The sequence below is a fragment of the Pleuronectes platessa genome, chromosome 7, assembly GCF_947347685.1.
Source record: "Pleuronectes platessa chromosome 7, fPlePla1.1, whole genome shotgun sequence".
NCBI lineage: Eukaryota > Metazoa > Chordata > Actinopteri > Pleuronectiformes > Pleuronectidae > Pleuronectes > Pleuronectes platessa.
Window position 1 is genome coordinate 18,411,116 of NC_070632.1, and position 12,155 is coordinate 18,423,270.

At 40.9% G+C, this 12,155-nt stretch overlaps 1 long non-coding RNA gene across 1 annotated transcript; it reads left to right on the forward strand.

Annotated features, from left to right (window-relative positions):
* The first annotated feature begins 7,545 nt into the window (after positions 1-7,545).
* Positions 7,546-10,833, forward strand: LOC128445129 (uncharacterized). The gene is made up of 2 exons (XR_008339255.1): positions 7,546-7,774; positions 8,796-10,833. It is a non-coding gene; the product is annotated as an uncharacterized LOC128445129 (long non-coding RNA).
* The last annotated feature ends 1,322 nt before the right edge of the window (positions 10,834-12,155 follow it).

The window sequence follows — 12,155 nt, forward strand, 5'->3', positions numbered from 1 at the left end:
GATAAGTGAAGTTGGTCAAGAATTTCTGGTCCTCCATATCCTGAACAACTGCAAGGTCACCCCCATGCCTTTGGCAATCCTCACGAGCCTCTTTCCATTTACTTATGCTGTCGGTTATAGAAAAGCAGCGTGAGGCATGCTCCTGCTGGCCTGGATTGCAACGTGGAGGAATTACTATTTCCGGTGTTGTGGGTATTAAGGAAACTGGAAATAGCTGTAGGGTTCTAATGCGTGCTTCGAATTCTGTCATTTTATCACTGTAATCATTCATTAGAAGTCTGTTCTTCTCTTCATTCAATCTGTTCTTCTCTTCATTCAATCGGTTCCTTATCGACAATTCTTCTTTCAGTGAAATGTGACCTGCCTGTAGGAGTCGAAATTCGTATTCCAGTTTTGCAATTTTTGCAGTGACATTTTGGATTGGAGCGCTGATCTTCTCTTCATTTGATCTGTTCCTTCTCGACAATTCTTTTTTCAGTGAAATGTGACCTGCCTGTAGGAGTAGAAATTCTTCTTCCAATTTTGCAATTTTTGCAGTGACATTTTGGATTGGAGCGCTGATCTTCTCTTCATTCGATCTGTTCCTTCTCGACAATTCTTTTTTCAGTGAAATGTGACCTGCCTGTAGGAGTAGAAATTCTTCTTCCAATTTTGCAATTTTTGCAGTGACATTTTGGATTGGAGCACTGATCTTCTTTTCATTCGAACTGATCCTTATCGACAATTCTTTTTCCTGTGAAATGTGACCTGCCTGTAGGAGTCTTAATTCTTCCTCCAGTTTTGCAATTTTTGCAGTGACATTTTGGATTGGAGCGCTGATCTTCTCTTCATTTGATCTGTTTCTTATCGACAATTCTTTTTTCACTGACATGTGACCTGCCAGTAGGAGTCGAAATTCTTCTTCCAGTTTTAATATTTTTGCAGTGACATTTTGGATTGGAGCGCTGATCTTCTCTTCATTCGATCTGTTCCTTATCGACAATTCTTTTTTCAGTGAAATGTGACCTGCCTGTAGGAGTCGAAATTCGTATTCCAGTTTTGCAATTTTTGCAGTGACATTTTGGATTGGAGCGCTGATCTTCTCTTCATTCGATCTGTTCCTTATCGACAATTCTTTTTTCAGTGAAATGTGACCTGCCTGTAGGAGTAGAAATTCTTCTTCCAATTTTGCAATTTTTGCAGTGACATTTTGGATTGGAGCACTGTTCTTCTCTTCATTCAATCGGTTCCTTATCGACAATTCTTTTTTCAGTGAAATGTGACCTGCCTGTAGGAGTCGAAATTCGTATTCCAGTTTTGCAATTTTTGCAGTGACATTTTGGATTGGAGCGCTGATCTTCTCTTCATTCGATCTGTTCCTTATCGACAATTCTTTTTTCACTGACATGTGACCTGCCTGTAGGAGTCGAAATTCGTATTCCAGTTTTGCAATTTTTGCAGTGACATTTTGGATTGGAGCGCTGATCTTCTCTTCATCTGATCTGTTCCTTCTCGACAATTCTTTTTTCAGTGAAATGTGACCTGCCTGTAGGAGTAGAAATTCTTCTTCCAATTTTGCAATTTTTGCAGTGACATTTTGGATTGGAGCACTGATCTTCTTTTCATTCGAACTGATCCTTATCGACAATTCTTTTTCCTGTGAAATGTGACCTGCCTGTAGGAGTCTTAATTCTTCCTCCAGTTTTGCAATTTTTGCAGTGACATTTTGGATTGGAGCACTGATCTTCTCTTCATTTGATCTGTTTCTTATCGACAATTCTTTTTTCACTGACATGTGACTTGCCAGTAGGAGTCGAAATTCTTCTTCCAGTTTTGCTATTTTTGCATTGACATTTTGGATTGGAGCGCTGATCTTCTCTTCATTCGATCTGTTCCTTATCGACAATTCTTTTTTCACTGAAATGTGACCTGCCTGTAGGAGTCGAAGTTCTTTTTCCAGTTTTGCAATTTTTGAAGTGACATTTTGGATTGGAGCGCTGATCTTCTCTTCATTTGATCTGTTCCTTATCGACAATTCTTTTTTCACTGAAATGTGACCTGCCTGTAGGAGTCGAAATTCTTCTTCCAGTTTTGCAATTTTTGCAGTGACATTTTGGATTGGAGCGCTGATCTTCTCTTCATTTGATCTGTTCCTTATCGATAATTCTTTTTTCACTGAAATGTGACCTGCCTGTAGGAGTCGAAATTCTTCTTCCAGTTTTGCAATTTTTGCAGTAACATTTTGGTTTGGAGAGCTGATCTTCTCTTCAATTGATCTGATCCTTATCAACAGTTCTTTTTTCAGTGAAATAACATCGGCCTGTCGGAGTCTTGATTCTTTTTCCAGATACAGAAACCCGAATACTGTAAAAGCAAACAACCAAAGCGCGATTTGTAACACATTCCTCAGCTGCATTATGCCGATCTATTTTAAAACCAAATGGTACAGCTTTGTATGAGATTCTGACTTGTTTCCATTAGCTACATAACCCCCCTCTCTATCTTCCTATGATCTTCTTCCTAACAATCAAAGGCAATAAAAGCCGCCTATTATATGCTTAAAAGAAATTTTGCCTGTGTTTTGCCCTTGATCCTCCTCACAGCTATTACCTTTAAGACTGAAATAGTTTGTTCCTGTTGGTGTGTGTGACCTGTACTGCGCCTTAACTTGTATAGTCACAAAAACACTGTTGTGCTTTAAATACCAAATAATATTAATCAGAAGCTGTAAATAGTCCCCCACGAAACTGCTCCATTATTTTTGGCATTCCAGCCTTTGATAGGAAACGATGGATTAGAAGCAGGCAAGCTGTGAAAGTTAGAAAGTCTTCTTAAAATACTACGATTTAATATCTGTTTGTTTGACGATATCAAAAACTAGATATATAGCTGCTTTGTAAAAGAAGCGGCATCTTTTGTAATCGTGTGTCACTGAGAAATCTATAATCTGAAATCTGTGAATTTGGTCAGTTTTGAAACAATGATGGAAAAATAAATAATTCAACACCTCCCACCGTTTCATCTGGCACCTGCTCCTCTGATTTAAGGAGTAATCAGTCAGTGAGTCTGGCACCTCACCCATTCACCAGCACAAGAACCACATCTGCCACAGCAGATTGCTCATTCACTATTACATAAGGGCTCAGTCGATTGAGAGCTGCGACGGGCGACGGACGTGGATCGCGGTGCCGCAGGGCCGCCATTTTCCATCAAAAACCTTCATCAGCATCTGTTGACTTAGTTGACTTCATACTGCAGGATTGTTGTATCCAGAGAGCAGAGGAGCACGCTTGGTGAACAGAGCTGTACAAACCGATCAGACTCACAGTCTGAGAGCAGGCAAATGGGTCTTATGTGTCTTCATTGGGTCAAAGATTATACTCCACATCTCATGTACAGTTCCACTTCTAAACCAAAATGTGGATTTTGTAAGTTGCTTGAGCTAGAAAATGTAAATGCAATGTAAACTAAAACTCCTTATGAGACAACACCAAAAAAATCAAAACTTTAAGCTCAGACAAATTCAACTACATCTATGTATCTACCATATGTTCCTGTACTATAGAGGGAGTGTGTCTATGTACATTCACCATTATGTGTGTGTAAGCCCTATGTTCCCTCAATTAACCCTTGTGTTGTCCCTGCTTCCCCATGCTGTTGGCTGTGAGCGTTTGGGTAGCGATTTGACTAACGCTTGTTTGCGATACCCTGCTTCAAACACACAGACGCACGCGCACACGTGCACACGCACAGCCCACCACACATCAGCACGCGCACGAAGGGCAGTGGAAAAGCGAACAGCCCTTGCAGATGTATTTGTCGCACCCGCTCCAAGTTTCGCGCCGGATCGGGGTCCCTGTGACCCTGAGACTCGCGACGCTGGACTGACACGCTCCATCCGTTTGTGTAATCGAAACCTGCTCCTGCTCGGTGATGAGAAGAAGAAGAAGAAGAAGAAGAAGAAGAAGAAGAAGAAGAAGAAGAAGAAGAAGAAGACTCTTGCTGAGTAATAATAAAAAAGAAATTACTTTTTATTTGTTTATTTCTTATAGTGTGCATCTTGGGAGTGAGTGTGGTGAGTGAGCTGGAGAAAGTTTGCTGCAGGTGGAGGCTCCGGCCTCCACAAGCTTACGCGCCGACACAGCATCAAACTGTGTCCAGCTGTGGACTGCTCGGTGGAGGAGGTCAGTCCGGCTGTGGGTGAAGTGGTTGTGGGGTATGACAGTGTGAAGTCTGCCTCACGTATGAACAGTGCTGCGGTGGTGTTTATAGATAGCGTAGAAAAAGTTAACCAGCTACTTGAGAGGGGAGTGGTGACTCAGGGCTCCTTCACACCTGTGTTGTCCCTGGCTGATCCGGTCAAGAAGGTGCGCATATCTCATATCTGCCCCCGTTTCTGAAAAATGAGGGAACATCCCCTGCCTGCCTTGGGGGATGCTGGGGCCTCTTTGTCTCTCTTTCTCTCTGCTGTGCTGTGCATGGCTGCCCACTGCTCCACCATTGTGTCCTCCTGTGTTCATCAGATGGGACAAAAGCAGAGAACAAATTTTCCACCATTTGCATGTCGTGTGTGTGTGTGTGTGTGTGTGTGTGTGCATGTGTGTGGGACCAATAAATGTATCTTCTCTCTCTCTCTGGAACTTCACTGAGAAAATAAAAGTGACTTGAAAAATCGAAATCTCTCTCTCTCTCTCTCTCTCTCTCTCTCTCTCTCTATATATATATATATCCCTCTCTCTATCTCTCTCTCTCTCTCTCTCTCTCTCTCTCTCTCTCTCTCTCTCTCTCTCTCTGTGTGACTGGCCGCTCTGTGATCATCAGCTGACTTTGTTAAAATGTCAGGGTTTTCGCTTCACTGTAGGGCCTTTATTTCTTCTGGAGTTATGTGTGTGAAGTTAGATGACGTGGGCGAGGGTGTTCCGGCCCCCACATGGGTGCGTTGCAAAACTCTTTATCACACCATTGTGTCGTAAGGAAGTTCATGCACAAAAAGAAAGGCAATCCCTCCAGCAGTTTATGGTTTAGGTTGAAAAGATGATAAATAAAGTGTGTGTCTTTATCCCTGCTACACTCTCATTGTCAAATTTTTTTACGTTATGTTTCATGAAAATAGGTGTTACGATGATCACTTATCCAACCTTTTGTTATTGCTCACATGTCAGTGTTGTGCATCCATCAGACACACTTTTCACGTTGGACGCTGTCAGCTAGGATCATTCGAGCTCAGAGTTATAGATGCTACGATGATCACTTATCCAACCTTTTGTTCTTGCTCAGTGATCGTTGAAAAAACAAAATTACAATACAGTGCAGCAGCACATAAAATGATACAGGGGAAGTATACTGGTCTAGCCATTATCAGTTACGTGCATATGCCGCATAAACCGAACCAGATACTGAAGTGGGTGGTGAGATGTGTCAACTACATGTACAACAAATCTATAAGATGAGTCATTGCTTTTCAATATAATGAAAGTTATATTTTAATTAATATTATGTTCCTTTATATAAGATCATGGCTTAGATTCATAAGTTTTTTTGTCAGATGTCCATTCAGTTTAGGGGTAAAAATCAGGATGAAATACAAGGAAGATGAAATAAAAAAATAATAAAAGCGTGTGTGGATTTTTTTAGCACATTTACAAGTCTACTCTGTGCACATATTTGAATCCAGGTTATGCAGAGTATCACTGTCTATTTTTGAAAAGTTCAGCTTCAGGGAAAACATAGCTGCCTCTCGTGCCATGTCAGTGTTGTGCCTTCACTGTGGAGTCTCTCGTCTTTCAGGAGTCATAAGACTTCACAAACTCACCCCCACTTTCACCACCTGACTTACAGTATTTCACCATCAGACACACTTTTCATGCTGGACGCTGTCAGCTAGGATCAATCGAGCTCAGAGTTACAGAGAAGACAGACCAACACGGCCGCTGTCTTTGGCAGAGAGAGTGAAAAGGCAGGATTCATTTCGAAGGAGAGAAGCCATCGTTAGGTGAGTAAAAATCAGCTGTTGTTCAGTGATCGCTGAAAAAATTAAATTACGATACAGTGGCAGAGTGTTTAACTTTTTTTAACTTTTATCTCCGCACGCCACACACTCCAAGTTGCGCCCGCGGTAGGTAATGTCTCCAGTCTGGGTCTCAGCAACCCGAAGACGTGATCCGCGGGGCCCGCACGGCCGCTCGTGTTGAGGGCAGTGTCTCCAATCGGGGGTCTGCGGGACCCGAGGGCACGCGCAGCGAGCCTGCCCGGCTGCCTGTATCTATTGACCGGAATGAACTGAACCTGTTCTTGCGCACGCGCGCACGCACACAAACACATGCTGGGTCAACCAAACCCTGGGACAACACAAGGGTGTTAAGTTTGTTGCTCCTTCGCCGCATCACCGGGTGAGAATTTCTTCTGTTTTTAATCCAAAATAAGATATTTACATGGTGAGTAAGTACAGTTTTATTTGCTGATCGCTGTAATAATGAATCATGCATTTTGCTGTGTGTTGCGAGAAAAGAGTAGGGAATGAATGAATATATGTATGATTTTTCAGTCGCAGACTCCTGACACTGTCATGCTCATTCGACAGGCTGAGGAGGTCCTTTGTCCCCAGGGCCGTTCAGCTACATAACACCACGCAGAAGGGGGGGGGGGGGGAACTTCCCTGCATGAGTCTACCTCAGTCTGCCCTCCCTTTCTCTACTCTTCTCTGCTCATCTCATCTCATTATTACTGTATATACCAACCCACTGTCCATCCCTTTACTGGCTATACAAGCCCCATGCAAAGACTTTACCACTACATATTCAAAATATATTTAGATATTTATATATATATTTTTTTTCTGCTGTTTTTATATATATACAGTTTATATTTTATTGTACTATCCACTCAAGCAGCACGAGAACACTTTCCTACTGGACACTGACACAATCACATCATTGCATTCCATTCCTGTATCTGTAAATATGTTCTCCGAATGTGATATATGTATGTATGTCAGTGATGTGTTAAGTGTACAAGCTACTGGATGATCTGAATTTCCCATGGGATTAATAAAGTACCCATCTATCTATCCAAGAAGAAGAAGAAGAAGAAGAAGAAGAAGAAGAAGAAGAAGAAGACAAATGCACAATAAGCAGTAGCTGGCAGTGAAATGCTTGAGTCACAGGCTCTCTTCTAGCAATGCTCACGTAATTACAACCTTAAATATAAAATAGAAATAGTATAAAATAGAATGAAATAGAATATCAAAATTTAAAATAGAAAATAAAGTATATATATATATATATCTAATATATATTTGTTGGGACATGGTTTTTGTCCAAACCACAGGCCTCCTTTCAGTCAAACTTGAAAAAAACATGCCGCATGTGCTGGAGTGGACTCAATCTCCCAAGATGCCACTTTTAGAAAGTCAAGGAACTCAGTCTCCCAGAGGATGTGACAGGATGTCTGGGCCATGTCACACAAAGGTTCAACTCCTATTGGTCACTCTGGTCCAAGACCTGTGAGGTCACCGGTGCCAATATAAGGAGTGGTCTCCCCAAACTCACTCTCTTTCCATCCACCCGATCCACAGAGGTTCAGCTCCCAGCTCACCCCTCTCAAGGAAATCTCCTCGCCCTTCTAGCTCTTCAAAACTCCTCGTAGCGACGCGATGTCCTGCAGGAGAACTTCAACCAGCTTCTGAGCACACGGCTCGACAGAATCGCGAATGCAGAACTCTACAACCACAAAGCCAGGAGACATCACAGAACTGCAAACTGAACAGCAACTTTCTTTTCCTCTTTCCCTCGGACTGGTAACATAATCTGGGCTTAATAATTATACATGCTAAGCAAGACTGTTTACTCAATTCTGTGTGTTTTCAAGTTTGATATATGCTGTGACGTTGAAGGTATAAGTTAAATGAAGGTTAATGCTAGTTAGGCTCGCCACAGGCTTTGTCCCTGACTCTATCCTTATCTGATTAACATCCACACAGACACGCATGGCATCTCACCAAGTTAAACCTTCCCCCTCAGCCATAAAGCAGAGGCCCACAGAAGAGGGGGCAGACACACACCTCCTTGTTAGTTTGATTGTTTAGTAATTTGTGTTTTTATACTTTATTATGTTAATATTAATGTTCGTCTTTCACAAATGTCTGTCATTAATATTGCATAAGTGAATTTTGCCAACCGTAACACTGTTAAGAACTCCATAACCTTCCCTGTTCATTATATAATCTTTAATGGTAAAATATTGAGATTTCTAATTGAACTAGATCTAAATGAGACTGGTGCCCCGCGAGAACTTTAACCAATTAAAGTTATGATTTAATATTAATATTTTAAATATCAATGTTTTATATTTTATTTTGATATCCAAATTTATTGAGTGCATAAAGGCACACCATTCTATGGAAACACTTTTTAAGCACTATTGCACAACATAAATGGTGCAGCCCGTGTGAGGCAGAGTAAAGTTGGCAAAAACTTCATGACTATGCAATATTAATGTGTTTTAAATTTTTGGCAAAAGCCAGAAATAGGTGAATTTGGAATTTTCAGTCAAGCCAGAGGCTTGAATTCAATTCCACTAGTCTGCTACCGGAGTAGACATTCAACCGTATTTACAAACAAGTGCATTGTGGTGAAATTTAATTTACTCATAAATTAAATGTTTATTAATAATTAATTATTAAGAACTACCACTTTAAGTCCCATAGTGTTACCCTAAAAGATTGCTATCACTCTGGTCCAAGACCTGTGAGGTCACCGGTGCCAATATAAGGAGTGGTCTCCCCAAACTCACTCTCTTTCCATCCACCCGATCCACAGAGGTGCAGCTCCCAGTTCACCCCTCTCAAGGAAATCTCCTCGCCCTTCTAGCTCTTCAAAACTCCTCGTAGCGACGCGATGTCCTGCAGGAGAACTTCAACCAGCTTCTGAGCACACGGCTCGACAGAATCGCGAATGCAGAACTCTACAACCACAAAGCCAGGAGACATCACAGAACTGCAAACTGAACAGCAACTTTCTTTTCCTCTTTCCCTCGGACTGGTAACATAATCTGGGCTTAATAATTATACATGCTAAGCAAGACTGTTTACTCAATTCTGTGTGTTTTCAAGTTTGATATATGCTGTGACGTTGAAGGTATAAGTTAAATGAAGGTTAATGCTAGTTAGGCTCGCCACAGGCTTTGTCCCTGACTCTATCCTTATCTGATTAACATCCACACAGACACGCATGGCATCTCACCAAGTTAAACCTTCCCCCTCAGCCATAAACCAACGGCCCACAGAAGAGGGGGCACACACACACCTCCTTGTTAGTTTGATTGTTTAGTAATTTGTGTTTTTATACTTTATTATGTTAATATTAATGTTCGTCTTTCACAAATGTCTGTCATTAATATTGCATAAGTGAATTTTGCCAACCGTAACACTGTTAAGAACTCCATAACCTTCCCTGTTCATTATATAATCTTTAATGGTAAAATATTGAGATTTCTAATTGAAATAGATCTAAATGAGACTGGTGCCCCGCGAGAACTTTAACCAATTAAAGTTATGATTTAATATTAATATTTTAAATATCAATGTTTTATATTTTATTTTGATTTCCAAATTTATTGAGTGCATAAAGGCACACCATTCTATGGAAACACTTTTTAAGCACTATTGCACAACATAAATGGTGCAGCCCGTGTGAGGCAGAGTAAAGTTGGCAAAAACTTCATGACTATGCAATATTAATGTGTTTTAAATTTTTGGCAAAAGCCAGAAATTGGTGAATTTGGAATTTTCAGTCAAGCCAGAGGCTTGAATTCAATTCCACTAGTCTGCTACCGGAGTAGACATTCAACCGTATTTACAAACAAGTGCATTGTGGTGAAATTTAATTTACTCATAAATTAAATGTTTATTAATAATTAATTATTAAGAACTACCACTTTAAGTCCCATATTGTTACCCTAAAAGATTGCTATTGTTGCTAATAATACTAGTTGAACGTTCTTTGTTGAAATTTTAAGAATTTCTTTTAACATTTGAATATCACATATTCAATGTTAACTGGTCAAGCTGCAAAATTGCCTGTAACTGTTAAAGGCTGTTGAATTAAGACATAGCTTACCCTATGTAACAGAGCTTGTACCTGGCTGTTACTGCCTAGCATATCAGCCTAAGTTGGATAAGAGAACATGAGAAAGAGCCACAGCATGCTTACAGCTCTGTGAATTTATAGAACCCCTAACTGTTACTGCCCTGCATATCAGTTAGTGTGATTCAAAGTTTGGTGAATTGTTTTACTCTACATAGTTTTGGTTAGGCTAGTGTGTGATCAAATCCACACTACAAGGTGTCTGCCATCGCAACACCAAAGCCAACCACACTGTTGTTGATTTATAAACTTAAATCTAATCCTTACATTACTGATTCAACAATGGAGAACCCCTTTGTAGAACAGTTTGTTTCTTCCCTAGCAACGAGCCTGACCCCCGGCTATCCTGAATTCATCAACAAGTTGAACTTCAATGAGTGTAATAAAGAAATATATTCTCTACTTAATGACAGGTGTGATGCTCAAACAGCATCAAAGGGTCCATTGTTGAAATGTATGATTCTTAATTTCCACAGGCAAATCAACCTTGCCTGTCAGAGCAAAGCAGCCATGGAACAGGAGGTACAGTGCCTTGCATAAGTATTCACCCCCTTTGGACTTTTCTACATTTTGTCATGGTATAACCACAGATTAAAATTTATTTCATCGTGAGTTTATGTAATGGACCAACACAAAATAGTGCATCATTTGGAAGTGGGGGGAAATATTACATGGATTTCACAATTGTTTATAAATAAAAATCTGAAAAGTGTTGAGTGCATATGTATTCACCCCCTTTACTGTGAAACCCCTAACAAAGATCTGGTCCGACCAATTGCATTCACAAGTCACATTTGCAAGTCACATAATTAGTAAATAGGGTCCACCTGTCTGCAATTTAATCTCAGTATAAATACACCTGTTCTGTGACGGACTCAGAGTTTGTTGGAGATCATTACTGAACAAACAGCATCATGAAGACCAAGGAGCTCACCAAACAGGTCAGGGATAAAGTTGTGGAGAAATATGAATCAGGGTTAGGTTATAAAAAAATATCCAGAGCTTTGAACATCTCTCTGAGCACCATAAAATCCATCATAAGAAAATGGAAAGAATATGGCACAACCGCAAACCTACCAAGAGGAGGCCGTCCACCCAAACTGAAGAGTCGGACAAGGAGAAAATGAATCAGAGAAGCAACCAGGAGGCCCATGGTTACTCTGGAGGAGTTGCAGAGATCCACAGCTGAGGTGGGAGAATCTGTCCACAGGACAACTATTAGTCGTCTACTCCACAAATCTGGCCTTTATGGAAGAGTGGCAAGAAGAAAGCCATTGTTGAAAGGGATCCATAAAAAATCCCGTTTGGAGTTTGCCAGAAGCCATGTGGGAGACACAGCAAACATGTGGAAGAAGGTGCTCTGGTCAGATGAGACCAAAATTGAACTTTTTGGCCTCAATGCAAAACGCTATGTGTGGCGAAAACCCAACACTGCCCATCACCCTGAGCACACCATCTCAACAGTGAAACATGGTGGTGGTAGCATCATGCTGTGGGGATGCTTCTCTTCAGCAGGTACAGGGAAACTGGTCAGAATAGAGGGAAAGATGGATGGAGCCAAATACAGGGAAATCCTTGAAGAAAATCTGATGCAGTCTGCAAAAGACTTGAGACTGGGGCGGAGGTTCATCTTCCAGCAGGACAATGACCCTAAACATACAGCCAGAGCTACAAAGGAATGGTTTGGATTAAAGAATGTTAATGTCTTAAAATGGCCCAGTCAAAGCCCAGACCTCAATCCAATAGAGAATCTATGGCAAGACTTGAAGATTGCGGTTCACAGACGGTCTCCATCCAATCTGACTGAGCTTCATCTTTTTTGCCAAGAAGAATGGACAAACCTTTCCATCTCTAGATGTGCAAAGCTGGTAGAGACATACCCCAAAAGACTTGCAGCTGTAATTGCAGCGAAAGGGGGTTCTACCAAGTATTGACACAGGGGGGTGAATACTTATGCACCCAACAGATGTCAACTTTTTTGTTCTCATTATTATTTGTGTCACAATAAAATGTATTTTGCACCTCCAAAGTACT